General features: G+C 38.9%; 1 protein-coding gene across 9 annotated transcripts in view; it reads left to right on the forward strand.

The window, feature by feature from the left end:
- The window catches only part of RBMS3 (RNA binding motif single stranded interacting protein 3), a 708,926-nt gene that overhangs the window by 25,199 nt on the left and 657,401 nt on the right, over positions 1-26,326 (forward strand). Inside the window, exon 2 of one of the 9 annotated variants that reach the window (XM_049629878.1) lies at positions 21,151-21,214. The exons of the other annotated variants lie outside the window; for them this stretch is intronic. The gene's annotated coding sequence lies outside the window, so the exon portion shown is untranslated. The remainder of the gene's footprint in view (positions 1-21,150; positions 21,215-26,326) is intronic. 9 annotated transcript variants of the gene reach the window in all.

Here is a 26,326-nt window from a genome sequence, read left to right on the forward strand (position 1 = left end):
AAACTATAAAGTCATATAAAACTTTTTTTTTTTATAGTTGTGAGACTGTATGTTCTAGCAACTGGAATGAATATTTAAAACTGATAAATGTTGAGTTCATCTCCTGATAGAATTCTAACTTGTAATAGATAATTGGAGAAGTGTTTGAATTCATGGTGCCTTTATTTCACCTGTGATGTTAGGGAAAATTCCATTTTACACATTTGTGTTCACTCCTTGCCATGTACCAAGCACTCTGCTAAGTCGAAAAGGCTGGCTTATTGGAGGAGAAGAGTTCTTTTCCCATTGCATTTCTAGAGTCTATCTTAATGTCTGATACATAGAAAGCACTCAGTCAACACTGAAAGAATAAAAGGGGAAGAATTACTAAATAAGACATCAGTATATAATTTAGGAAGGGATTTAAGACAGGAGTATATTATGTAGGATCTGTTTAGCCCTACCGTAGGTACAGAAACCCACCAGGTCCAGAGAGTAGTGAGTCTGTCCGTCTGGAAGCATTGGTGAAATCTTCACGGAGGGCATGTTATTTGAGATGTATTTTAAAGAATGTATGGAATTGCGTGGCAATGTCTGAAGGCATGGTTTTGTCAGAAGTCTGCAGTTGAAAAGTATGCACTAGAGAGAAATAGAACATAGTGGTGGAAAATAGGGAGGAGAAAAATGAGAAAGTTTGGTCAGGAATCTTGAACACCTTGAATGCCTTGGTAACGACTGTGGTATGTTTTCATGAAGATCATGAGCTATAATCTTTTCTTCCATGTAGATGATATAATTGGACAGTGGTTTTGAACAGTTAATTTTAGTATTGATTAGGGTAGAGATACTAAAGACAGAGCTGGGAAGCAGGAGGAGGTCAGGTCCAAGGTTATAGAAGTAACCGAGGTAACACGTCATGAACTTTTGGGTTTGGGAAATTTTACTGAAAGTAAAGAATATTGTAGAGGTAGCATTAGCAGAAACTGGGTGGTAGTTCGATTAATGAGGCTAAGGACGGAGAGGTTTCGAAGGTGTGTCCAATGCTTCATTCTGCGATAACACTGAAGATGGGACATCCTCACCTGAAAGAGGAAGTAAAAGTTGCGGGAACGTGACAGTGAGTTACATTTTGAAATTGAATTTGGAAGTGTTTTTTGGTCTGTAGCTGCCTATACGTCTCTTGGAGATTTGTATAGGGGATCACAATAAAGATCTGGAATAAAGATTCAGATTTAATGATATCAAAACCAACAAAACCAGAAAATACTAGCACTTTTTTGAGGGTTTTGTACTGTACTGTACTGACTCATTAAATCTCTACCACAGCCTTATAAGGTAGGTACTGTGGGTATCATTGTTTTGCTAGTATTTGGGAATGATCAGCATCACTTTTAGAAGAAAGACACAAGATTAGAATGGAAATTGTAGAGATAGAAAAAAAAAATCAGGGACAGAATCCTAGGGAATATTAAGGAGACAGTGAAGGAACAAGAATTGGTCAGAGGTATGGAAGAAACAGAAATGAGTATTATGATAGCAAAGGGAATATGAAATATCAAAACCAGAGAAGTATTTAGTGATTTTATGCACTGGAAAGACTTTAAGGTATTTGAAGTCCAAGAAAAAAAATGCATGGCTCTTAGGAACTTGAGGTCGTTGTTGACCTTCAGGAAAATAGTTTCAGATGGAGGACAGGTGAAGCAGGGTTTGGAAATGTAGTGGGAGCTGAGGAACCGGAGGCACTGGTATGGGCCACTCTTTCTAGAAGTTTGAGGTTGAAAATTAGGAGGAGATGGGCAGATACTAATGTGGAATAACATAACTGAGGGGAGGTGATTTTGAAGTAGGGAGGCTTGAGTGTATATGTGGTCTCAGTTCAAGGAAGAGGCAGCAGTGAAGGATTGGAGTTGTTAGGAGGTGGGCAAGGGAAGCCATAAACATATATCCTGGGTTCAGGTGGCAGATACTGAACAGATCAAGGGCACAGGTGAGACAACTGGCCTTAGAAAACCTAATCCATAACCGTTTCTTCCTACAAGAAAGGAGGAAAAAAAGGGCAGATGAGGACAAAGATAAATTTTGCATTGGGATGAAGTGGAAATGGATCATGTCTGAAAACTTTAATCTCAATAAAGTAGGTCATCTTCTGTGAGCGAGCCAGGGGGGCCTGGGAGAGGTCACATCTGGAGAGGCAAGGCAAATTTTTCTTCCTAGTAGAACTTCATGCTTTATAGTTCCAATAATTAAGGAATTTTGAAACCGAGGAAACTATTACTAAATGCACAGGAAACGCATGCAGTGGAATTGGATGCTTTCCACTGAAATTCTCAAATGCCCTCAACTCCAAGATTTTAAGCTTCTGTATTTTTCTCAAAGCCTTTGATTTTTCATGAAATTCTAAAGATGATGGTGAAGAACGAAAGGCCTATAAACCATATTTGTGTGTGAACATTTTAACATTAAGATTTATTTGTTTGTTTTGTGGGAAGATTTTCTCTTCCTGGGAACATGAAACAAAGGAAAGCTAGGAGTCATTCCCCCCAGCCACACCTTCCCTCATTGTTATTAGGCTAAAGCTGGAGGGAAAATCACTCAAGATGGACTCCTTGGGGTAAATGGATGTAAGGAAATCTTACCTGTCTTGTAGCACTTGGAGGAACAGCATCTGGCATATTTATTTACGTTTATGGCTCTGAAGGTCATGTGTTATTCTGTTTTTCTTATGTACATTAACTAGTGTTTTCTCTCCACTGAGTTTTTGTCGTTAGATAAAGAGTGAGGCAAAGCAAAGCAAACTGAAACAAAACATAAAACCTTTTAGTTTCCACTAGGCCAACTCCCAGCGAGTCCAAATCAGTGTCTGACGTCCTATATCCACAGTGCCATTGTGTTATCACTCCCGAGCGCTGCCTTTTCTGTGGTCCAAGATATAGTCATTCCTTTTCTGTTTTTTTTTTTCTTTTGTTTTAAATGTTTACTCTTGAGAGAGAGAGAGAGAGAGAGAGAGAGAGCGCGAGCGAGCAAGCAAGCACAAGCAGGGGAGGGCCGGAGAAAGAGGGGAACAGAGGATCTGAAATGGGCTCTGCACTAACAGCAGAGAGCCGGATGAGGGGCTTGAACTCGTGAACTGTGAGATCATGACCTAAGCCAAAGTTGGAGGCTTACCCGATTAAGGTCCCCGGGCGCCCCCATTCCTTTTCACATTATATCCCTGATTCCTAGGTTAATGGGCTTCTGGGCATGGCGCTGGTTGATGAACAGAGCTAATAAGCAAAGCTAGACATTATCTTTTATATGCAAACAGATTGGAGGTTGTTGTTAGGTTCTCTTATTATCTGTAGAGATCTGTGGCAGGAGAATGTCATTCTCCCATTTTCTAATATGTCTCTCTTCTCTTAATTTAAATGGAGATCTCTGATCAGTCTGGGTTTGAAGAATGTAATAACAGTTTCTGTAGACTGCTTTATGCTCCATAGCCAGGCATCAAGGAAGGAAGGAAGGACACAGGACAGAAAAGTGGGCTGAGGTCTGATTGTAATGGACACTGACTGCTAGATCGGGGAATAAGTACTTGCTATTCCAAATGTGCATCTCCTATTATGATAGACTAACCACCAAAGGAAGTTGGTGTCATGCCAGGAGATATGTGGAACCAGAGAATAAATATGGCATACATGCCTGGGGTGGCCATTTAATTCACGTGTTTGGGGAAAGTTTGGGATTCACAGTTGTAGACCATTGGCAGCCACTATAGAGCAATAAACATGGAAACACTGCAATGAAACATACATTTGGGGAGATTTGCTTAATCATGGCATATACATCTGGCTGGCAGAAGGCATGAATAGAGGAAACAGGAGGGCTTGAATTGGATGAGAGGTTTCTAAAGTGTGTTCCACAATATACTTGTGCTGTGAGGTGTACTTTGAAAAAGGAAGGACTCTCTGATCAAGTCAGTTTGGGAAAAACTGTTGTTTATCTACATTGTGGAGAACCCAGTGCCCATTGCTATACTTGGGTCTTTAAGAAAATCTGAAGGTAGGAAACCTGTTTAAATTTGATGAACCCTCCATTTCCCAAACTTTGTGACCACATAGTCTTCTGCAGAATAATACCTCCACTGTTATATTCTTAATTATAAGGCAATTATCAGGAATTTAAAATCCAAAACAGCCAGTTATCTTTCCCCGCCTCCCCCTCCAGAATTCTATTTCTTTGGTTGAATGTAAGCTAAAGTAATTAACTTATATTTAGGAGCCAAAAAACTTTTTTTAAAAAATATTTTTAAGAGTAAGTGTTCTATTTTTAAAAACTTGAACTGCTTTCAGCTTAACATAGACATAGAGACATAAAAGGAATGACCAGGGGAAGGCAAATTCAAATTTCAACAATTTGAAAATCGAGAATTGATGAGAGCTCAATTCATTAGTGGAATGGTGGTGGCCCTAGGAGATGACCACAAATTCAAATCACTGGTTTTTCCTCATTCTTTTCTATCCTGTTCTCTAATTCTTTCTCTCTGCCTTTGTGTCTATCTTTTCTCTTTCCCTGTATATTTCCACATCTCTCTTTCTGTCCCTCCATCTCCGTCAACCCCTTTCTCTCTTTTCCTTTTTCCCTTCTCTCTCCTTCTTTATCTTTCCCCCCCACCAGCATATCTACAAGCACAGGGTTGACTTCCCATAAACTAGGTGTGCATTTGCTGTGACTCCCTGTATTGACCTTTTGCCGAACTGCTATTCCCTGGAAACCATGGACACTTTAGATAATCCCCAAATCTCTTGCTTTTGATCTACTCTGTCTCTTGGCTGTTGTGGGTTCACTTCTGCTTTTTCCCTTAACCTCACTATTCCTCCCATGCCATTCTCATCTACTCCGTGGTTCCAGGACAGACGCATGGGAGGGATGAGAGAATACGCCCTGGTTCTAACCCTTTGGCAAGTAATCGCTGCATTTCTCAATGCCGACCTGGAAGGCATTTTCTTACCATCTGTGGATGGTATAATTAATTACTTTTTTGAAGGAATGTTCAACATTTCTTATCTCACTTTTCATGCACATCATTTTTCAAACCTTGGAATGATGAGCTGGCATTTCAAGTAAGGGTGGTCCCACAAATCAAACGCAGTATGACTCTGGTTTCAGTTCTTTGTTGAAACATCTGGTCTTGTTTAGTGCACAATAAGACAGAGGTAGGAAACACATAAAAGCCCTCCCTGCCCTCAGCCCTGATGTCTTTCTCTTTCTGCCATGGTGTTATGAAACCGCTGCCTCCAGTAGATGAATGAAGTTAATTCCACAACAGCTAGATTGGCCAAGACTCGTTTTCATGTCCATGCGCATGAAAGCTCTGGGTGGCCAGCTTTTCCAAATTCCAGTCTGGGACTCCTGTCTTGAACATGGAAAGTTGAGGAATAGGTCACTGGTGTCTGTGATGACAAGATTTACTTTCAACAGTGTCACGTTAAATGTCATGGCATTAATAAGGATGATGTGAACCACTGCCACCTCTCAAATTTGCTAGCCACATGCAATACTTTTCTCTCCTCAGGAATCCTAAAGCCCCTTCACAGGAATAATATTCAACAGCTTATGGTACACAAACTTCAGGTCGACGATATTTTGTTAAAACGGTATGATGCCTGCTGGAAAAATAGCTTTCGTCTCTAGAGCAGGCAGTGCGTCCTAAGCAGGTGATAGGTTTATAGATGGATAGCATGCTTAATGTAAGTCCAATCTCTTTCGAATGCCAGCCTCACATCTTGGCCCTGTTCCCTCCTGGAGTTTATTTGTTGACAGCTTTTGGCAAGGGGAGAATTCAGGATGAGTAAAGAGTAGTCAGGACAACCTAAAGGGATTACCCTTGAACAAATACGTGGAAATCACTTTGCTGTTACTTTTTATCATCGTCTTGCTGCTTGGTCATTGGGAAACTCTCTTCCTTTGGTTTTGTCTGTTTTGTAGTGTTGTAGCAGTGGCCCCGTGGGGGTCACAGTAGAGACAGATGCAGTCATAGTGATAATAACCAGCATTATATGTATTGGCTACTTAGTGCTAGACTCTGTTCTAGGTATTTTATATATTAACTCAGTCTTCATAGTTGCTTGATGGTAAAATCCCATGATACTGTATACTACAGATTCAGTAGTATGTAGTATGACTGGTAGTTGTTTCCAGGATCCTTGGAACTCTCAGCCAGGCAGCTAACTCTGGTCATTTCATTAATCTCACAATAATCCATTCTCGTATTTTATGGGATTGAGTATTCAGATCCTATTTAAAATGATATGACAAGGGTTTACTATGCTATTAGTATCCTCCTTTTACAAATGACGAGATTGAGATACAGAGAGTATAAGTAGCTTTTCCAAGATCCCAGAGCTAGAAGGCAGGAGACTTAGGGAGTTAATGTGGTTCTGGAGTCCATGATTTCTACCACTCCGCTATAGGATGAGGTTCGCGAAAGGTGTCTAGAGGATAAAGTTGTTTCTTAAGAGTCTGGAGACCAGAGCCCTGACCTTGGTTCAGTTACCACACTGTGTTTCAGCACTGCATTCTGCTTTCTCCCCCAGGGTGCGTAGAGGTGGGGGGCGGGGGGGAGCAGGGACCAGACATGGTATCCTCAAAGCCTGCCGGGAAGTTGCTTGTCAGGGACCTCAACTTTAAATTCACATCCAACTTTTATTTCAAAATGAGTTTTATTATTTTAACCCTAACTTCATGTATCAAACATGATTTTTTTCTGAATTAGACTTGTTCTTTCCTACAGTGCCACTAATAATAAAAGCTGTACGCTTTTGCGTGGTCAGGTGATGCTAGTAGCTAGCATATGAAATCAGTAAGAAATATGCCAGAAGAGCAATGGATCCTCTATCTCATTTGACTCTGGGGAATCCAGGATTGGGAAAAATTCTCAGTGCCTGCAATCACAAAGAGAAAGCTTGAATATTTATAGTCTGAAGCTTTGAGGCTGAGGAGCGTGACCATTCCTGGTCTAATCATAGCTCTTGCTGGAATCAAACTTGAAATTTGACTTGAGCAAGAAAACATATAAATTAATCTCTGTTTATACTATTGAAAAGCAATGTGGCATTATTTGTCAATAAACTTAATGTGTTCATACGCCTTCATCTAATTGACCTGTATCTAGAGAGGTATATGTTCAGAGATGTTCTTGTAGTGTTGTCGATCTGTCTTACGAAAGAGTAATATCCTGGTTGAAAAGAAATCAAACAGAAATATATAGAATAAAACATCAAAATGCTCCTCACTCCAACTCTACTACCCAAAGGTAGTATTTAACTATCCTTTTTATTCCCCATATTTTTTGAAATATAATGGACAAAAGTATTTATTTACAGTGTACAAAATGAATTTTTGATAGACCTTGTGAAATGATTACCACAATCAAGCTAATTAACATATTCACCACCTCACATTGTTATAATTGTGTGTAAGTGGTGTGTGTGTGTGTGTGTGTGTGTGTGTGTGTTCGTGGTGAGAATATTTAAGATATTATTCTCTCAGCAAATTTTAAATACAAACAATATTTTAATCAATACAATATTGATTTAATATTGTAAACAACACAATATTGTTAACTGTCGTTGCCATGCTGTACACGAGATCCCCAGAACTTATTCATCCTGCATAATCAAAACTTTATACCTTTTGACTAACATCTTCTTACTTGCCCCACCTCCCAGCCCTAGAAACCACCATTCTTCTCTCTGATTCTATGAATTTGACTTTTTTAGATTCCACTTATAGGTGAGATCATAAAATGATTTCTCTATTTTTTTTTTTTTTTTGAAAGGGAGTATGCGTGTGAGAGCTGGGGAGGGGCAGGGGGAGAGGAAAAAGAATCCTAAGCAAGCTCTAAACCCTGCATGGAGCCCATTAAGGGGCTCAGTCCCATGACCCTGAGATCATAACCTGAGCCAAAATCAAGAGTGAGATGCTTAACTGACTGAGTTACCCAGGTGCCCCTGATACATCTTTCAAATAAATATTTGACTACTTCAAGTGGCATGATGTCTTCCAGGGTCATCTATGTTGCTGCAAATGACTGAATTACCTTCTTTTTAAAGTCTCAATAATATTTCTTTGTGTATATGTATACATACATATATATATGTATTTATGTATGTGTGTGTGTATATATATATATATATATATATATACACACACACACACACACACACACCATATTTTCTTTGTCCATTCCTATGTTTATGGTCACTTAGAAATATCATGGCTATTGTGAATAATTCTGCAATGGACATGGGACTGCAGATGGAATGAATAAGTCATGGGACTAAAAGGTACAGCATACGGCATATAATTATTAATATTGTGATAGTGTTGTATGGTGACAGGTGGTAACTGCATTTGCAGTAAGCATAGTATAACATATACATATAGACAGGTTAAATCACTGTATTGTACACCTGAATGCAACATTGAGTATCAACTATACCCCCCAAAAATTAAAAAGGATATCAAGTTGATCAATTGATCAATTGATTAATTATATACCCAGAAGTGGGATTGTTGAATCATATGGGAATTCTATTTTTAATTTTTTGAGTAGCCTCTATGTTTTCCATAGTGGCTATACTAATTTGTATTCCCACCAACAGTGTACTAGAGTTCCCTCTTATCCACATCCTCACCAACACGGGTTATCTTGAGGTGTGATATCTCGCTGTGGTTTTGATTTGCCTTTCTCTGATGATTAATAATGTTGAGTATTTTTTATATACCTTTGGTCATTTGTGTGTCTTCTTTGATAAATATCTATTCAGATCCTTTGCCTATTTTTTAATCAGGTTACTTGCTATTGGAGTTGTTTGAGTTTCTTACATATTTTGCATATTAACTATCAGATATGTGATTTGCAAACATTTTCTCCCATTCCATAGGCTGCCTCTTCACCTTGTTCCTTTCTTTGCTGTGCAAAAGCTAAAAGTTTGATGAAATCCCAGTCTTCTACTTTTGTTCTTGTGCAGATGCCTTTTGGATTATATCCAAAAAAATCCTTGCCCGGATTAATGTCAAGCTCTCTATATTTTCTACTAGTAGCTTCACAATTTTCTTACATTTAAGTTTTAAATCCATTTTTAGTTGACCTGTGTATATCTTGTGAGATAAGTGTCTATTTTCCATTTTCTCCAGCACCATTTATTGAGGAGACTGTCCTTTCCTCATTGTATGCTCTTGGTACCTTTGTCAAAGATCAATTGATCATAAATGGGTGAATTTGTTTCTGGGATCTCAATTCTGTGCCATTTGCCTCGGTGTCTGCTTTTACGATAGAACCATGGTGTTTTGGTTACTATAGCTTTGTAATATATTTTGAAATCAGGTAGTGTGATGCCTCCAGCTTTGTTCTTTTTGCTCAAGATGGCTTTGGCTGTTGTGGATTGTTTACAGTCAACCATTCTTAACACTTCAGTATGTACTTCTAAACTTCATCATCATCATCATATTTACTTCTCCCTTTCACATGTACGCACACACATACGCACACACACACACACACACACATTGAGTTACATATATATACAAAAGTACGATGTTTAAGAGAACTGTGGTAAGGCCATAGATACTGCTCAATAGCTTACTTTTTCTACCCTATATTATCAATATCCTTTTCTTATAAGAACATGTGAATCTACATAACTATATTCTCAAATTTACAGTATTGTCAAATCATGATGTATTGTTAGGCATTAAACTTGGTGAATAAAAAGATTGTTTCCAATTTTGATTATACAAACACATTGCAGTGAACACATTGGTCACTGTATTTTGCTGCATGTGTAGGAGCATGTCCACGGAATCAAATTTTAGGGGTAGAATTGCTGAGTTAAAGGGACACTTACATTTCTATAGATCAACATAAATGCATTCCCCTCCCCCCTCTTTCTGTCATACTTTCCCACAGTGTGTGAGGGTCCTTTAGGTTCGTTTTGATGTTCTTTTTCTAGTTTATTGAGATGAATGCTATATCTTTATGTTATTATTTATGAGAAATTGATTTTAAATATAAATTTTCCTTTGAAGACTCTGTTGGCTGCATCTCATAGGTTTTGATATGTAAAAACAGGAGTGATATTCACAATATTTAAGAACTGGTGACAAGCCCTCAGAAATGGTGCTGTGACCACTGACTTTAGTCATAAACAACTGGCGTGGCTGTGCTGGTATGAATGAGCTGGATACCAGAAATGTGACTTCCATTAGAATTTACTTCCTGCAGCTCATCGTGTAATCAAGCTGTACAACCTGATGTTTTCTAACTATGGCAGTATATCTTGTATGTATGTCTTTCACCTAACTCTTTTTTTATTTGAGATTGCTACTCTCAGTGATTCTGTCGGTCAAAATCTTCACCCCTAATTCAAGGTTCATCTCAAATGACACCTCACTGGTAAAGAAATAAGTAATCCTTGAGGTTCCTGGGCGGCTCAGTCAGTTAAACATCTGACTCTTGATCTAAGCTCAGGTCTTGATCTCAGGGTTGTGAGTTCAAATCTCGTGCTGGGCTCTGTACTGGGTTTGGAGCATACTGAGAAAGAGAGAGAGAGGGAGAGAGAGAAAGAGGGAGAGAGAGGGGGAGGGAGGAAGGAAACAAAAGAATAATCTTTTTATGAACTGTCTTGTCATTTTATCTTAACTTATAATGGTGGTTATTATCACTTTCACCAGGGATCACCTTTCCTGTAAAGGAGTAGATAAAATGTTGGATTTGATGGACATAGACTTTCCGCTATACTCAGTTCTGCTCTGGTACTGTAAAGGCAGCCAGAGATAATACCTAAACAAATGGCCGCAGCAGTGTCCTGATACAATTACCTTTTTAAACATAGGTGATCAGCCCCTGGGCCGTATTTTACTGACCACCGTATTTTGAGTCACATGATTTAATAGCTATTATGAACTTTAAAAATCTTCTCTTCTGCACTTTATGCTTCTTGGAAATGAGGCTTGCACGTGACTTAAGCTTTAATTCCTTTGACCCAAGAGATACATGTTGAATGAATGAAAAATACTAATACCATTATTACCTGTAAAAATTTTAGTGGTCCAAATATGAATAATAAATACCGGATATATTCACACACCAAAACAAAATTTAAGACTAATTTGGTGTACACATTTATACTTTGATCACTCCCTGGCTCATGTGCCCTATTTAGTTGATTCTTTGAAATTCATTCATTTTTTTTCCACAATGGTTTTTAGAGATAAAAAGAGTAGAAAAAACTCAGTACAAGATGAGAAAATTCTAGATAGAAATATGATAGGTCAAAAAGAAAGCCTATCCAGTTTGAGTACTGTGACATTTATTCTTGTCTAAAAAAGGTTTATGGGGGCTCCTAGGTGGCTCAGTCAGTTAAGCATCAGACTTTGGCTTAGGTCATGATGTCACGGTTTGGGAGTTTGAGCCCCATGACAAACTGACAGCTCAGAGCCTGGAGCCAGCTTTGGATTCTGTGTCTCCCTCTCTCTCTGCCCCTCCCCCACTCTCTCTTGCTCTCTTTCTCTCTCTCAGAAAAAATAAACATTAAAAAAAAGGTATGAAAAAGGTTTATGTGAAGAGTGCCTGGGTGGCTCAGTTGTTTAAGTGTCAGGCTCTTGATTTTAGCTCAGGTCATGATGTCGTGTTCATGAGATGGAGCCCTGCCCTGGGCTCTGTACTGACAGCATGGAGTCTGCTTGGGATTCGCTCTCTCTCTCTCCCTGCCCCTCCTCTGCTCATGTGTGCTCTCTCCCTCAAAAGTAAAGAAATAAACTTTAAAACAATCTTTCAAATAAAAAGGTTTATCTGAGTTGCTAATTTGCTTTTGGCCCCCAAAACTAAGCTATCATAGCTCTGAACAATGATGTATTCAGAAAGCAAGCACAATCTGGTGAAGGAAATCTGTAAATTGTGTTACCCTTATATTTCATTGTGTTTCCTGAATCTCTTTTGTAGATCTGTAGTAGCATGATGAGTTTTATTCAGTCTCTTTCTCTGGTTTTAGGCTTTATCTGAACCTAAGAGCTGTAAATCATCTATAGTTGAAAATCCCACTCATTTTATCCTTGGCATGATAGGCTAAGAGATGCATAATGAATTTGCAACCATTCAGAAGCCATAGGGCCAAAACATATACAAACTATTGTTAATTACAAAGAAGAGACAAGAATCAGTAAATATCTAGAATACACTCTGCCCCCCCCCCCGCCCCACACACACAGACAGACACATGAAAATAAAGATAACCAGACATGATGATTCAGGAATAGAACAAATTATACAATGTGAAAGGGATTACATATTTGCAATCTAAAGATTTGAGAAGGAATCCTTCTCCCTACTGACTATAAAAGGTCAAGGAACGGTGGTGTCACATCACTTAAACTACATAGTTCATCTTCCAGAGGTAGCAGAGGAATGTTGTACTCACCTTTAGTTTTCTTCGTACAAGACTATACTTGTTCCATCCACTCATGGAAAGAACAGCTTGTCTTATTACCCTCCAGTGGAAATGAGTTATGAGCCTTTTATCTGGAGTTTACAGGACAGCTTTAACCTCTTTATAGTTGAATTTCCGTGATGAATGCAATATCCAATTTCATCTTAGTTAATTTTTTTTCAAGAATTCCTTTTCCTGTTCTGATTTGTAGGTTCATACAAGATAATAATGGGACAGATCAAATTACCCCATTTGGGATCCTGTTAAACCCTTTTCTATTGTCCAGCAGGCCTTCAGTATTAATTTCCTGTTTTTTCTCTTGTTCATGTCAATCCAACTAGAAAAATCAGGCCTTTGTGACGTTCATAACACTTTTGTACCTTTACTATATTTCAAAGAAAAGTTTGCCTTTTTTGCAGTACCCATCTTAAAATAAGCCCTCATGGTTTAATTTAGCTAACTTTTTCTTAGGCTTATAAAATAGATGGTCAGGAATCTTGTGAACTAGGGATACAGGAGCTGAGTTCACTTGGACATGAGTTACAAGTTGAAACGCTGTCACACAAAGGTGCCAAAAGCCCTACCCCGGATACTGTAAGCAGTAGTAACACATAGAGGGAAACATATTGCATAAGAAAAAAGTGGTCGGCCTTATGCATCAACTGGCTGATATCTTACTTTTTTAAAGACCTCAAAGTGCAAGGTGGTCATTGTTTTAACTCATCAAATGCAAGAACTCTTTTCCATGAAATATGCTATCCCCTGACACCGATTAACAATTAGTTCTGAGTGATTACTTTTGGATGATCAGATAGAGTTTGTGATTTGCCCAGAGTCACAACTGATGTAGGCAGTCATGGGGTAACTGCTGTCTTTTGGCATTTCATTAATTCCTTCACACATTTATCATTTATTGAGCACGAACCATGGGCCAGGTCTTGTGCGACGTGCCAGGGATACAAAGTTGAGTGAGACAAGATCTCAAACCTCCAGAGGCTTATAGTAAGTAATAAATATGCAAATCAATGATTACATTACATTTTTATCAGTGCTATAATAGAAGCATGAACAGAATGCTGGGAGAGCATAAGGGCATCAAAATCAGATTCAGGGAAAATCCCCTGGAGGAAGCCATATTTAGACTGAATTTTGATGAACAAGCGGGATTACTAGTTAAAGAAGCAATGAGAACATTGTAACCTGTGAAAAGTCCGGGAGTCGTGAAACATCACCAGGTATTTTGAGTAATGACAAATATTTCAGCATGGCTTGAAGGCAGCTGAGGGGTAGGTGGTAGGTGTTGAAGTTAAGGGTAGAACCAGAGGCCAGATCCCAAAAGGTTGAGATGCTAAGCTGAGAATGTGACACCATAGCGGGGAACTAAGTGGTGTAGGTTAAGGGAAGGATTCACCCTGCCCATCCAGAGCATCCTGGCATCATGCTGACCCCATGGCATACAGACACAAAACTCTTCCTTCATTTGGGGCATTTGATGGCGTTGGGGAAATGACCTTCAATGTAAAGGCAGGCTTTCTCCCTAAATATAATTCATATACCAACTGGTAAGAGAATATCTTATTTTTTATCTCATTTCAATTGTATTTCCCCTCTTGAGTTCTGGGAGCCTGCTCAGCCTGCCTAGTTTTTAGGAACAACTTTGTTTTCATCTATACTAGTTCAGTTCTGTATGAAAAGAGGTAGAGATGCTGTCAGGGAGGTAGAGGAGGTGATGACTCAGCCAGGACACATCCTCTCCCCATCAAAACCCTGTGCTCTTAAACCTCCTGCACTAATATTCCGACAAGCACGTGGGCGGGAGGGCTGGGGGAACACATGTGTTTTGAGATTCTGGAGACTCGGGTTTTAAACCTGGTACTGACCAGAACAGTCTTTGAGATTGGACCCAGGTCAGCCAGACTTTCTGAACTTGAGTCTCTCCTCTGTAAAAGGAGGTAACAAACTTACTTCATCAAGACCTTTCCTATACGTCCATGGATTGGGATTATGCTTTCTCACGTGAGACCTCCAGTCGTCTATCTAGATCACATTTGTACAAGATGCTGGGATCCTTTCAGATGAGACCGCAGTTGATTGGGTGAGAAGGGGCAGAGTTTCTACAAAACAGGAGGATTTTATAAGTTGAGTTCTCTGAAAGGTTCAGAATGCCTGGTCTTATTTTAACTCTTAAAAGCCAAACTCCTTGCAGTTGGTCTCAGGGACTTTCATAAAACAAAACAAAACAAAACAAAACAAAACATTCTTTCCAAAGGTGAAAGGAGCCATTCGTTGTTTAATAAACTGGATAATCTTCCTTCTTAGAAACATTCTAAGGTGTATAAATGGAGGCATTTAGGCTGTCACAGAGAGAAAAATGCAGATAGACCACGCATCACTGGGAGATGCTTAATCCCTAGAAATAATAATCAAAGAGAATTTTATTCACTTATAGAGAAATATTTTTAAAGGAAGCATTTGCTAGCAGGTTGATTTTCTATTTTATGTTAGCTGCTTATTAGCAATGCCATGGCTTTGCTATTCAGGCAGATCAGTGTTCCCAGAAAGGCATTGGAGAAAGGATATTGTTTTTAGTTGAGAATTAAGAGTTAGAATAAATGCAGTTTTTATTTTCAAAGCTACTGAGAGATACTGGAATGCCAAATGAAAATACCCTTTCACGGAAAGGTGAGGTAAATAGAATGTGGCATATTGAAAAGAATAGACTTTGAAGTTAGGAAGGATAGAATATGGATCTTGTCTCCAGTGGTTTTTATTTTTAAGATCTTGGGAAAGTCTTTGAGCTTTGTCTTTTGCCCTGCAGTGCCAGGAAATTTGGAGGAATAGATGGAGTTAGTATTGAAAGTACTTAGCCAACTCAGATGCCAAATGATGGGGCAGGAATCTGAAGACAGAATTCCCTAAAGCTTTTCCTTCATTTACAACCTAAGAAGCCTCCAGATAGTCCCTTTGCATTAAGGTTTATTGTACCAGACAAATGTTTCCCAAACTTTTATTATGTAATAGTCCTTTTCACTGAAATATTTAACCCTTAGAACTTCCTTAGGAATTAAAAGTAATTATTTTTACATTATTGCCTTGTGCGTAAGAAAATGAAATAACATTTACGGTAGTATTCATTACTGTTTCCTATTTGACAAATGATTTACCCTGTCCGTTTACTGCAAAGTTAACTTTGTAAGAATCATATGTGGGAAAAATATGAGAATATAATAATAATTTGACCACAAGATTTCAGATTACAGTGTGCTTTGTGTAGCTAAATTCTATAATTTTTATATGTTATTTCTTTTGTCGGTGTTTATTTATTTTGAGAGGGAGGGGCAGACAGAGAGGAGGGAGAAAATCTCAAGCAGGCTTCGCACTGTCAGTGTGGAGCCTGACTTGGGGCTTGATCCCATGAACCATGAGATCATGACCTGAGCTGAAATCAAGAGTCAGATGCTTGACCAATGGAGCCACCCAGGCCTCCCTCCAAAGTTGTTTCTAAGTGCTGAGATAAGGTGTTAATTTCAGGTTGTGAGCTTTCTCTGGTTGTTACATGTTGCTGGCATGTGTAGGTTTTTATCCCTTATAAGTGAAGACCTAATTGGAAATAGGTCAACGTGTATTTTTTTTTCTCCTTACAATTGACTATGAAATGCTAGAATAGTCTTGATGTATTATGTAAGATGAACGCAAATTGTATTTCAACATCAGTGTTCCATATGCTTCCTGCCTTTTAACTCGCGCTCCATCACAAATACACATAATCAGTTACATGACTCAAAATGAAAGCAGTTTATACAGTTATGAAGGTCAAAACAACCAAGCTGGCTAGAGGTGTTCAGTTTAGGGCTACACCCAATGGAGCCCGAATTATTTGTCCCTCCTTTTCTAAACACTGTGCCCCTTTATTAAGTAATACTTAGTGGTTCTAAGTGTTTACCTATTAAGAAGAAAAACTGCTTAATACATTGGTTTATTTGCATTTTATTGATTTTTAGAAATTAGACATTATAAAGGATTCCAATAGTGGTGTTAATGACAAGAATGCCCAGGAACGCATGATGAATAAGTGGGAAAATAATTAACAGTGACTTCTGTAGGCACTATGGTTAGAGTTTTACAGAATTCTCTACAGGATACCCCTCTGTGAAGTGTTCTCTGTTCTTTTCTATTTTTCTTCCTTCCTTTCCTTTTTTTGTAACTCCTTCCTTTTATGGGTCAACCAAAATTTACTATATCTCCACCAAGAAGTAGACACCATAACAAAGCCCAAAGGATATGAGAAGTTAGAAGGTTTATAATCTACTGAAAATGTTTTCTATTTCTTTGCTTTTTTTAAATAAAGAAGTTTTCTTTATTTACATATAAATATGTGAATTCTAATTAAGCTAGCCTCACTTTGGATGCTTTAAAATAGTGTAATATTCTGGAACTTTTATCACTTAATGTGTCATAGACATGCTTCAGAAGTTCATTCTTCAACGTTCAAATAGATGTGGTCAATCTAAGGAGTTCACTTTGTGAACAGAAAATCTGAGTCTTGCTGTTCTTGACTGCAATTCTCTTAAACTACCCAGTTGATATAAATTCAGTTGCCATGCTAATAATTTTTCATGTGTGTAAAAAAGCAATGGCCGCGTCCCAGATGCTGTTTTCTCTATTTCAGGAAATAAATAAGGAACCGCCACTATATGCAAAAGATTTGTAGACAGCTCCTTGAAGTTAATTTCTGTGAGCATTAGTAAGTACTTAAACCCCAAACCACAGAGAGGGTTTAGAAATGATTGCAATAAGCTCTTTAGCTACTTACGTTAAATAGAGTAGCACCCCTATGCCATAGGCTGAATAGAGTAGAGAATTTGTGGGGTTACCTACAACTCTGGAGCAGCCCATTGTTTGAAGATTGTGTTTTTGATGTTTCTTGCTAGAAGTCATCCGTTTGCCTAATAGATGTTAGTTGAGTGCATCCAGTGTGCCAAGAACTGGACTTGGCATCACCATGGAGAACGTCATACTCTAGTCTTATCCTTTATCACCGAGCAGAAGTTGGTGCTGTTAATGTCAAGAGCAAGTCAAGAAAGAATGAGGCTCCGGTAGAATGTCACTTGTGAAATCTCCATTTTTGGGGGTGCTGCCCTGATGATATCAGATGTTTCATGTGTGTTGGTGATTATCATGACAATAGAAGAATGGTTTATGTCTAAATTATTTTTATTCTAAATAAAAACAGAAATATACCTCAGTTTCTTTTTTTCCATACTAAGTTGATTTTTGTAATAGGAGCACATAATATAATAGAATTTGCAATAACAGAATCATCTACAATTACCATAGGGAATAGAAAGCTGTACGCCGGGTCATATTTTTCCTTTAATCTTTTGAATTTGGAGACAGAACACTGTTGATAATTTGGCCAACTTGTGACTGGAGTAAGTGGAAGTTGGGAAATGCTGAGATTTGTCTTCTATATTACTTGTATTATCCTGATCTTTACATGACTTGAAATGCACGTTTAGCTCCAGCATGTGGAGTAAAATTAACGGTAGAAAGAAACAGAGTCAGAGGCCATATGTAACATGTCTGTTGTGTTCTTGGCCCCTTTCTTCCTCCCTCCTCTTCTGAAGTGTGTGCCCCTTCTTTGAAGGATGAGTTACACGTGAAAGTTTACAAATCACCTATTTAGCATCTCTTAATATCATCCGACTGCTTTTTTTTTTTTTTTTATTATATTATCCCCCATGACTTCCATTTAAGCCTAGCAACAACTTCAGGCACAAAATGAGCTTTTTCAGGCAGTATGCAGTTGTAGGCTTTTTTTGGAAAACACTATCAAAGCCAATAAAATAGCACACCCAGTCAGGCATTTCCCTTGTTGAAACAGGGTTCTGAAATGGGGCCCGTTTCCTTGGATTTGCCTACTCTTTGTGAAAATAATTTCACTGCAAGATAAATCACTCTCCTTCTCAATACTTAGAGATTTATTTTCTTAATTTTTGTTTTAATTTTTAACTCTGGACTTTATTAAGAGGGCAAAGAAACCCGCTGAAGTGGGAATAACATAGATTTTACTATGTGATGGACTTCAGTGCACTTCTAAAAGTAAGTCATGAACACTGACTTCAGCCTTTCATCTTCCTCAGGTGGGAGCCAGTTGGAACCATCAGTCAGTGTGTTCGAACAGGGAGGCACAGCATTTTGGTCCGGTCGGGATTCTTCTTTACTTCTTGGATCCCATGTGTGTCCCTTTTCAACTTGCAGTTGCTCTTGAGAGCTTCTTAGAGTTAAGGCTTTGTAACTATTTATAGATGATGCACAGTTTTGACTAATACTGTTTACATTTGCCTCAAGCACCAGGGCTTTGTACGCATTTGGTTCTTTTTCCGCATTTGGTTCTTTTTCAAAACACGTGGCTTCTTTCCTCTGTGTCTCACGTGCTGAATAACCTGGAATGGCCACGTCCTGGGCTCTGTGCAGAGATGCCTGCTGTATTTTTAGCCTCGGAACTTCTTTCTTCTGTGTTGCTGTAGTGGATAGGATTGTTTGGACAGGAAGAGTCACTTCCTTGTTATGTACTGCCAGCATTGTAGAGCTCCCTGAGTTTCCCATGTGCCCTCTCTTTAGCCACCCCCCACCCCTGCACTATGGTCTAATCACTTCCCTTCTACTGTCTCAGAGAGGTCAAGAGGTTTTCCCTCTCTTCGTTCTTTTCTTCTTTTTCCTCGTTTCTTACTCCTTCCTTCTTTTCCTCTGTCCTAGTCTGCCTGCCTGCTTTCTTCTCATTATCCCCTTCTTTTTCTTTTCTCACGTTTTAAGAATCTGTTCTGAGTTTTCTTCTATTTTCATTTCTTTTCTGTTATAACAACTGGATCTCAGCTTGGGGGGTGGCTGGGTGGGTGGGGTTTAGCCCACACATCTAATTGCACACAGGTGAAAGGACACATGCCAATGACGGTGGATTGTATCATTGCTGGTCGCAACAGCAGGTTGTGAACCACTCACACGTCCATCAGTGGGGACATGCTGAAGAAACCATGGCATGTCCATATAATGGAACACAGTGCAGCTACAGAAAATAATTTGGAAGCACTTGATGTATTAATCTGGAAATATCTCCAAGACGTTTTGTCAAGTGAAAAGCAAAGTGCAGAACAGTTTGTACTTTATATTTCCTTTTGGGGAGAAAAATGGGTTGGTGGTGGTGGGGTGGTAAGTTTCTATTTTTTGCTTTTTAATTGTAACTAGTAAATAAACAAAGAAATTTGTGTAGGAAACACAGGAAGTTGCTCATGAGTGTCAGGGGGCGGATGGCCTGAGAAATAGTGAGAGAAGATTTCAGTGCTGTCCCTTTTCAGATTTATTAAATTTTAAAAATATGTTAATATATTATCCATGCAAAAAATTAAATATGATAATATCATCCTCAAAAGTCAAACTCAGAGTCAATGAAGGAAAACCACTGATCCATTAAGTGCTAAAAAAAAAAAAAAGAGAAAGAAAGAAAAGAAAAAAGAAAGAACAAAGAATTGACACAACTGCTATAATTTATCCAAAATCATGGGTGTCCTTCTCACGTGTTAGTTGCTTATGGTTTGAGCCATGTAAAAGTTTCATTTTCATGAACAAAAAACATTGACTGTTGGCAATTTCATATATTTCAGTAGAATGTTTACCTTCGTTAAAGCATTGAAACTCCAATACCAGTTTGCCTGAGCTCTTAGGCCCTTAAAGTATTATTACCTTCCTCTTCTGTGCTGTTGAAACCCTCGGAGTCTGCTTTCATTCATTCTCCTGGGCCACCTTGGTGACAAGATGTGAGGTGTGACAATTCTATTCCTGAATTACCTTTCCATCCAAGCTTTATTACCTTTGCACATAGCTGTAGATGAAGCCCTCATAATCTGCTCCTGGGATTATAGTATTGTTTTGAGAAGTCACTCTGAATTCCAGGCTTTCCTTCTGGGTCTAACGTCCTCATTGCTACCAAATTTATCTTTCTACAAGGCCGTTTGGATCATGTTACTCCTGGGTAAGTTCATCCTGTAGTAGCCGGGGTTCTCCAGAGAAACAGAACCAATTAGCACCAAAGAACTGTTATTCATCACTTTGGAGTGCTTTTTAGAGGGTGAGAGAATGCACTATCAGTCCCTGCATCTTAGCTGTTGGGTGTTTTCCTTTTTCTTTTATCAATAAATGATTATTCACAATCAAAGAAGAGAAGAAAATGGCATCATTTAGCAGTGTGCTAACTTAGTGGGACCTACTCTGGTTTAGTCTATTATAGCATCAGTATGTCTTACTAATGGCCACATACAGAGCAGTGCCCTTCAACTCTTTTCAGAGTGCCCCTCCATTCAAGCAATGTAGCACTCTCCAGTGGTTTAGTCATACTGTAAAATCTTTGGCTATTGTCCATTAGTTTTAGAAAATGAGCAAATTTTCCATTGAAACCAGGAGTCTATGACAGTGGGCATGACTTTGAAGGTTGACATGAAAAGTCTTTAGGAAAGATGAAATGGTGATGATTTGTTGGAAGTGCTAGGTCTCTATTTACCATAGTTGTGTGTATACGCTGAAATGAAAAAGCTTACGAGGATAAACAACACAAATATATTTAGTATTATGCAATTCCTTTTAAATTCCACCCTTCCTCACCACCCAGTTCTTTATCCCAGAATTAGGGTTGATCTGTTGCTTTCCACAGGCCCCGTGCAACAGTTAAAAGACTTAAGAGCTCTGGAATGTATCCTTCTTTTCCCAGCCTCTAGGTAAGTGTATTGGCAGCTAATGCCTCATGGCCTAAAAAGTATTCTCTCCTTTCTTCACTATGTTAGCTTCTGTTTATCTTTCTAATCTCACTTTAGCCCTCCCTTCTTCATACAAGCCTTTCCTGATCTCCTTGGCTGGGTCAGCTCCCCACCTTCCGGGAAGGTGCTCAGACATTGCTTCCTTGTCACAATTTCAAGTGAATTCACATTTCTTTACATGGTTATTTGCTTAGTCTGCATTTCTCAGCGATACAAAAGCCCGTCCAGCTGATGACAGTCTTCAACTCACTACTGTATCAATTCCTAATATAATGTTTTAGACATAAGAGCAACTGAATACATGTTTTTGAAAAATGTGAGACTATTCAGATCCACAAATATTCATTTTGGCCTATAGTTTAGCATTCTGGGTATCTTTATTAAATGTGTACTAGGTTATGATTTTATCAATTTTCTGAAATTCAAATCAATATTATTTCATTATTCTGAAAAGTAAATTATTCATTGCCAGTATGTGGGTAACATAAGTGGTTTTGGTTTCTAATTCCTTAAGCTATTATATATATTTTCCATTTAAATTCAGTTAAGATTTCTCTAGGTTTTTGAAGAGAATGCTTTCTGGTTTCAAGACCATAGCCACGCCCACATCTTCAGGAACCATATACGAGTGTAAGCATATGGGCTTTAAAATGTATATTCGATTCTCCAGAGCTCATGTATAATTAAAATTTGGACAGCCAGGTGTTTGAGAGGTTCCAGTAATTTATGGTGTTTCTCTAATATCAGAATGAAAAATTTAAAAATCATGGCAGATTCTATAGTCAACATGTGTCCAATGTATATACAGTGAAAACCACAGAATTAGTACCCCAGCAAGAGGATTTATTAAAATAAACCAGAAGAAATAATGTATTCAGAGTTGGATCACAGAATAGCATCATAGCAAACTGGACAAGGTTTAGAGAAATTTCTTTTCCTGTGCCCTGCCCTTGTCCAGAGGCCACTGCACCTTATTGACTAGGCAGATTTATTATTGTCTCAATTCACTAATTCAAGGAAATTAAGTGTTTCAGTGTGCCATGTCCTGAGCAGGCATAATTCCTAATTAACCACAGACACAGCATCTGAGTAATGAGTTGGTCGTCTACTCTCTCATGGAAATTTAAAAAATTTGTTTCTGACCTAAGGAAACCATGGCTAGATCTGGAAAAATTGAACCCCTTGTCACATTCACAGGATACTTTAAAAATGTCTTCATTCTTCCAACTTCTAGAACAATTCACCCTATGTAACTGTTCTAATCTTTGTGAGATTCATCATCCTCGATGGCGTCCCTAGACACTATCATCAGAATATAGGCTAGGCAGTCAGAGCTAAAAGTCTGCACATCATAGACATCAGGCAGTGTTTGAACAAAGCACAGACTCAACACTTAACAACTGTTGCTTACTCAGGCCCGTAATACCTGAAGTTCAAGTATATCACTATGTGGTATTTTGGTCTCTATTTCTCCACTGCAAAAATCTGCCTTCCTGGTTTCTCATTGCCCTGTTTTCAGAGTGGGCGTTTGTTTATAGGTGCCGGTGTGGCTTATAATTCCAGTTATGTTTGTCACTCAGTAGCTTCTGCGTTCAACCACTCTTGTGCTGGATACACTTTGGAATAAGTAATACTTAATAAGTAATATTTTAAACTAAACCGCTTTATCTAATTTATGAAATCATTTGGGCTGGAAGGAGACCTACAGTGAAACACTAGTGCATCCACTTTTCTAGAATGGTGGGATAGATTGTTATTGTCTATAAAATCCATTCTGGGTGGGTATCTATTCTCAGCCTTCATTATCTCCAGTGATAGCAATTCCACAGCCTCCCTTGGCAGCCTTCCCTATTGCTGAACTAGCCTTGCTTATTAATCCTATAATAATACCTTATGTTCTCTAAATATTGAAGCAGCGCCTAAGTTTCCCCTGCTAACTCATTCTCCCCTGCCCACCCTGTGAAACGCTTGTGGAGGAGGAATAATTATGTAAGCACACAGCACCAAATGATGTGTTGTTCAGCCTTGTCCTGAGGCATTCCGCAAGGGGCTTGTTAGGATGGACGTTGTCAGTCCATAGAAAATTAAGCTATTAAATCTGCAGCACCAGGGTGGTGATTGAATTGCTTGTGCCACTGGGATGAAATTGCTTTGCAGACATATGAATTTCGCAGCCAATAGAAGAATCTCTTCCTACGTGCTCTAATTGTAACATTTTAGATTAATGCAATGATTCGGGGGCTATCTTGGCATGTTTTCACTACTGTTGCAACAAGGGTGTTGGATGGATCTGGCCTAGGAGGCTGTGGTCCAGGAGTTGACCCGGAAGAAAACTGGGCATGCTGATTGGATAAGGAGCATCCTCACCCATTTTTCATTGGTCTGTGCACTACGCATTGTTGGCACTGTACCCATATCTCCTTGATGTCCTTTTACCATTCCTGAGCACCCATTACCCAGTCTCTAGATGCTTTGCTTGTGCTGGCCAGAACTTGGGACTCTCTTCAGAAGATTGCTTTTGGGCAGTGGGAGAGCTGAGGTGCCTAGGAGTTCATGTCTTCTCTGATGTGTGTTGAAAGCCCAGCTCTTTGGCTTTAGGTTGAGATGAACTTAAACATGCGTCTTGCAGTCTGTAGTTCCCCGGTGGGATCAAACTGAAGCTACCTCCTTAGTGCTTCACTAGAAAAAGTATTCTTGCTTGGCCTTTCCCCCTTCCCTCTTACGCCCCCACCACCAAGCCCTTACCAGTTTATCCTGGGAGCACTTTGATATATCTTGCCCATCCTCATCTTGGACTTGGCTTGTAAGGAATCAGACTCAAGGCATCAGTCCTTCTTCTGTGACCTACCCAGAATATGGTAGTCAGACTCCTCAGCCTCATGTGGTTAAATGTCCATTAGATGCTTTTCTCATGATAAACCTAAGTTTTGTTCCAAGATTGAAAGGGGCTTTTCCATAATATTGCTTTGAGTTTTCTGAAATCACAAAGCTTACTTTGGGTAGTCAAACCCCAAGTGGCTCCCATCTATCTATCTATCTATCTATCTATCTATCTATCTATCTATCTGCCTATCTGCCTATCTGTCTAATCTATCTATCGTGTTTTCCTCAAGTGCTACATCACTTTTGTGTTTCTTCTGGAATCAGCTTATTGTTCATTAGAACACAGGCTCAGTATTGTGTTCTTGCTCCAATTACAGAATCTGTCTCTCCAAGTAGACTGTGAATTCTTTGGGTATGACCTGGTTATCAGAACCCCTGACAAGCCACTTGCATGGTGTCTTCTTCTCCAGAGCTGTCTAAGCAAGCCCCAGGCTTGCTGCCTCCTGATAAAAGGACTTAAGTACATCTATGTTTGTGGTGGAGTACTTATGGTCAGTTTGCTTTGACTGGCCACTTTTCTTTTTCAGTTTATTCAACTCAGTTCCTGAAATACTGATTTATCTCTTGTAAGCCCAATAAAATTTATATCCCCAAACCAGTAACTGACCAGAATGTCAGAATAATCATGGACCAGTGGCAAAGGAGAAAGAAAGCGATGCGTTTGGGGATAAAACAAGAATGAGTCATGATCACCCTCTCAACTCCTTTTGCTTTTTCCCCTGGGTCTTTATCCACAAATGGAACATATTTTCTCGTCTTTTGTGGGTATGTGTCTCTCAAATACTTTGGGAATATTAACTGAGTAACTGATTTTATCTTAGAAGTGCATATCTTCCTAAGAATGAAAGCTGACCTGAATGTAATGTTGAATTAGCCTTAGGGGCACCAAGGACAGCTTGCCTGGTCATGAATGTGGTCATGAATGTTCCAGAAGCTATTACTGAAATTAGAAGAACATACTCATTGTGGTGTCCATGTCTTCTTCCATTCTAAATGCTTTAAATGAACATCTGAAACATCCAGTTACACTCTGTGTGCATATGCCTTGCATACAGTTGGTGCTCCATAATTTTTTTTCCAATTAATAGTGAATAAAGAAAACAAGGATCAGACAAATATGGTACCTTATTTTTTGTGAGTACAAAAACCTATTTTCCACATACATAATTGATAACACTGAAAAATAAATCGGGAAGTTGTATTTATGTTGCATGTTCCTGCAATCATTAGCAGGCTGACTTTGAAATGAGAACTCCAAGTATAATTAAATAATGACATTGTTCTAAGATGATGTCATACCCTGATAGACTAGCATATGATTTTGCTTGTTATTAATTTCTTAGCTCCTCTCTAAAATATAGAAAATTTTTATAACAGTAAATAAATATCAAAACATTTTAGTAACAGGAGACCCTAACCTTTTACCAAATGACCAGTACTTTTTTAAAAAAATTATTTTCTTTAATATTTATTTATTTGAGAGAGAGAGAGAGAGAGAGAGAGAGAGAGAGAGAGAGAGAAAGGGCAAGCAGTGAAGGGGCAGAAAGAGAGGGAGGGAGAGAATTCCAAGCAAGCTCAGTGCTGTCAGTGTAGAGCCCCATGCGGGACTTGAAATCACTAGCTGTGAGATCATGACCTGAGCCAAAATCAAGAGACAGATGCTTAGCCAACTGAGCCACCCAGGTACCCCACCGTGTATTTTATTTTTCAGTTTGTTATCCTCTTAAATTTGTATATGTGTGTGAGTATATAATCTATATGTATAGCAGGGGTGCCTGGGTGGCTTGGTCTGTTGAGCATCTGACTTCGGCTCAGGTCATGATCTCACAACTCTGTGAGTTCGAGCCCTGCATCAGCTCTTTGCTGCCAGCTCAGAGCCTGGAACCTGCTTCAGATTCTGTGTCTGCCTCTCTTTCTCTCTGCCCCTCCCTCACTCACACTCTCTTTCAAATATAAATAAACACATTAAAATTTTTTTAATCTGTATGTACAGTAATGTTTGCATATACTACTTTTATATCTGAGAGAAATGAAGGCAACAGTCTTGGCAAACTCTAAAACTGGAATACGGTGTATCTTTAAATCGGTTGTCTGTCCCTTTCGTGGAATGACACTACCTGGTTGGTAGATCATTTCCTTTATTCTTTCGCCCGAAGGTGAGATAGTCAGTGGCCATTGACATCTAGGACT

Source organism: Panthera uncia, chromosome C2 (genome assembly GCF_023721935.1).
Source record: "Panthera uncia isolate 11264 chromosome C2, Puncia_PCG_1.0, whole genome shotgun sequence".
Classification (NCBI taxonomy): Eukaryota; Metazoa; Chordata; class Mammalia; order Carnivora; family Felidae; genus Panthera; species Panthera uncia.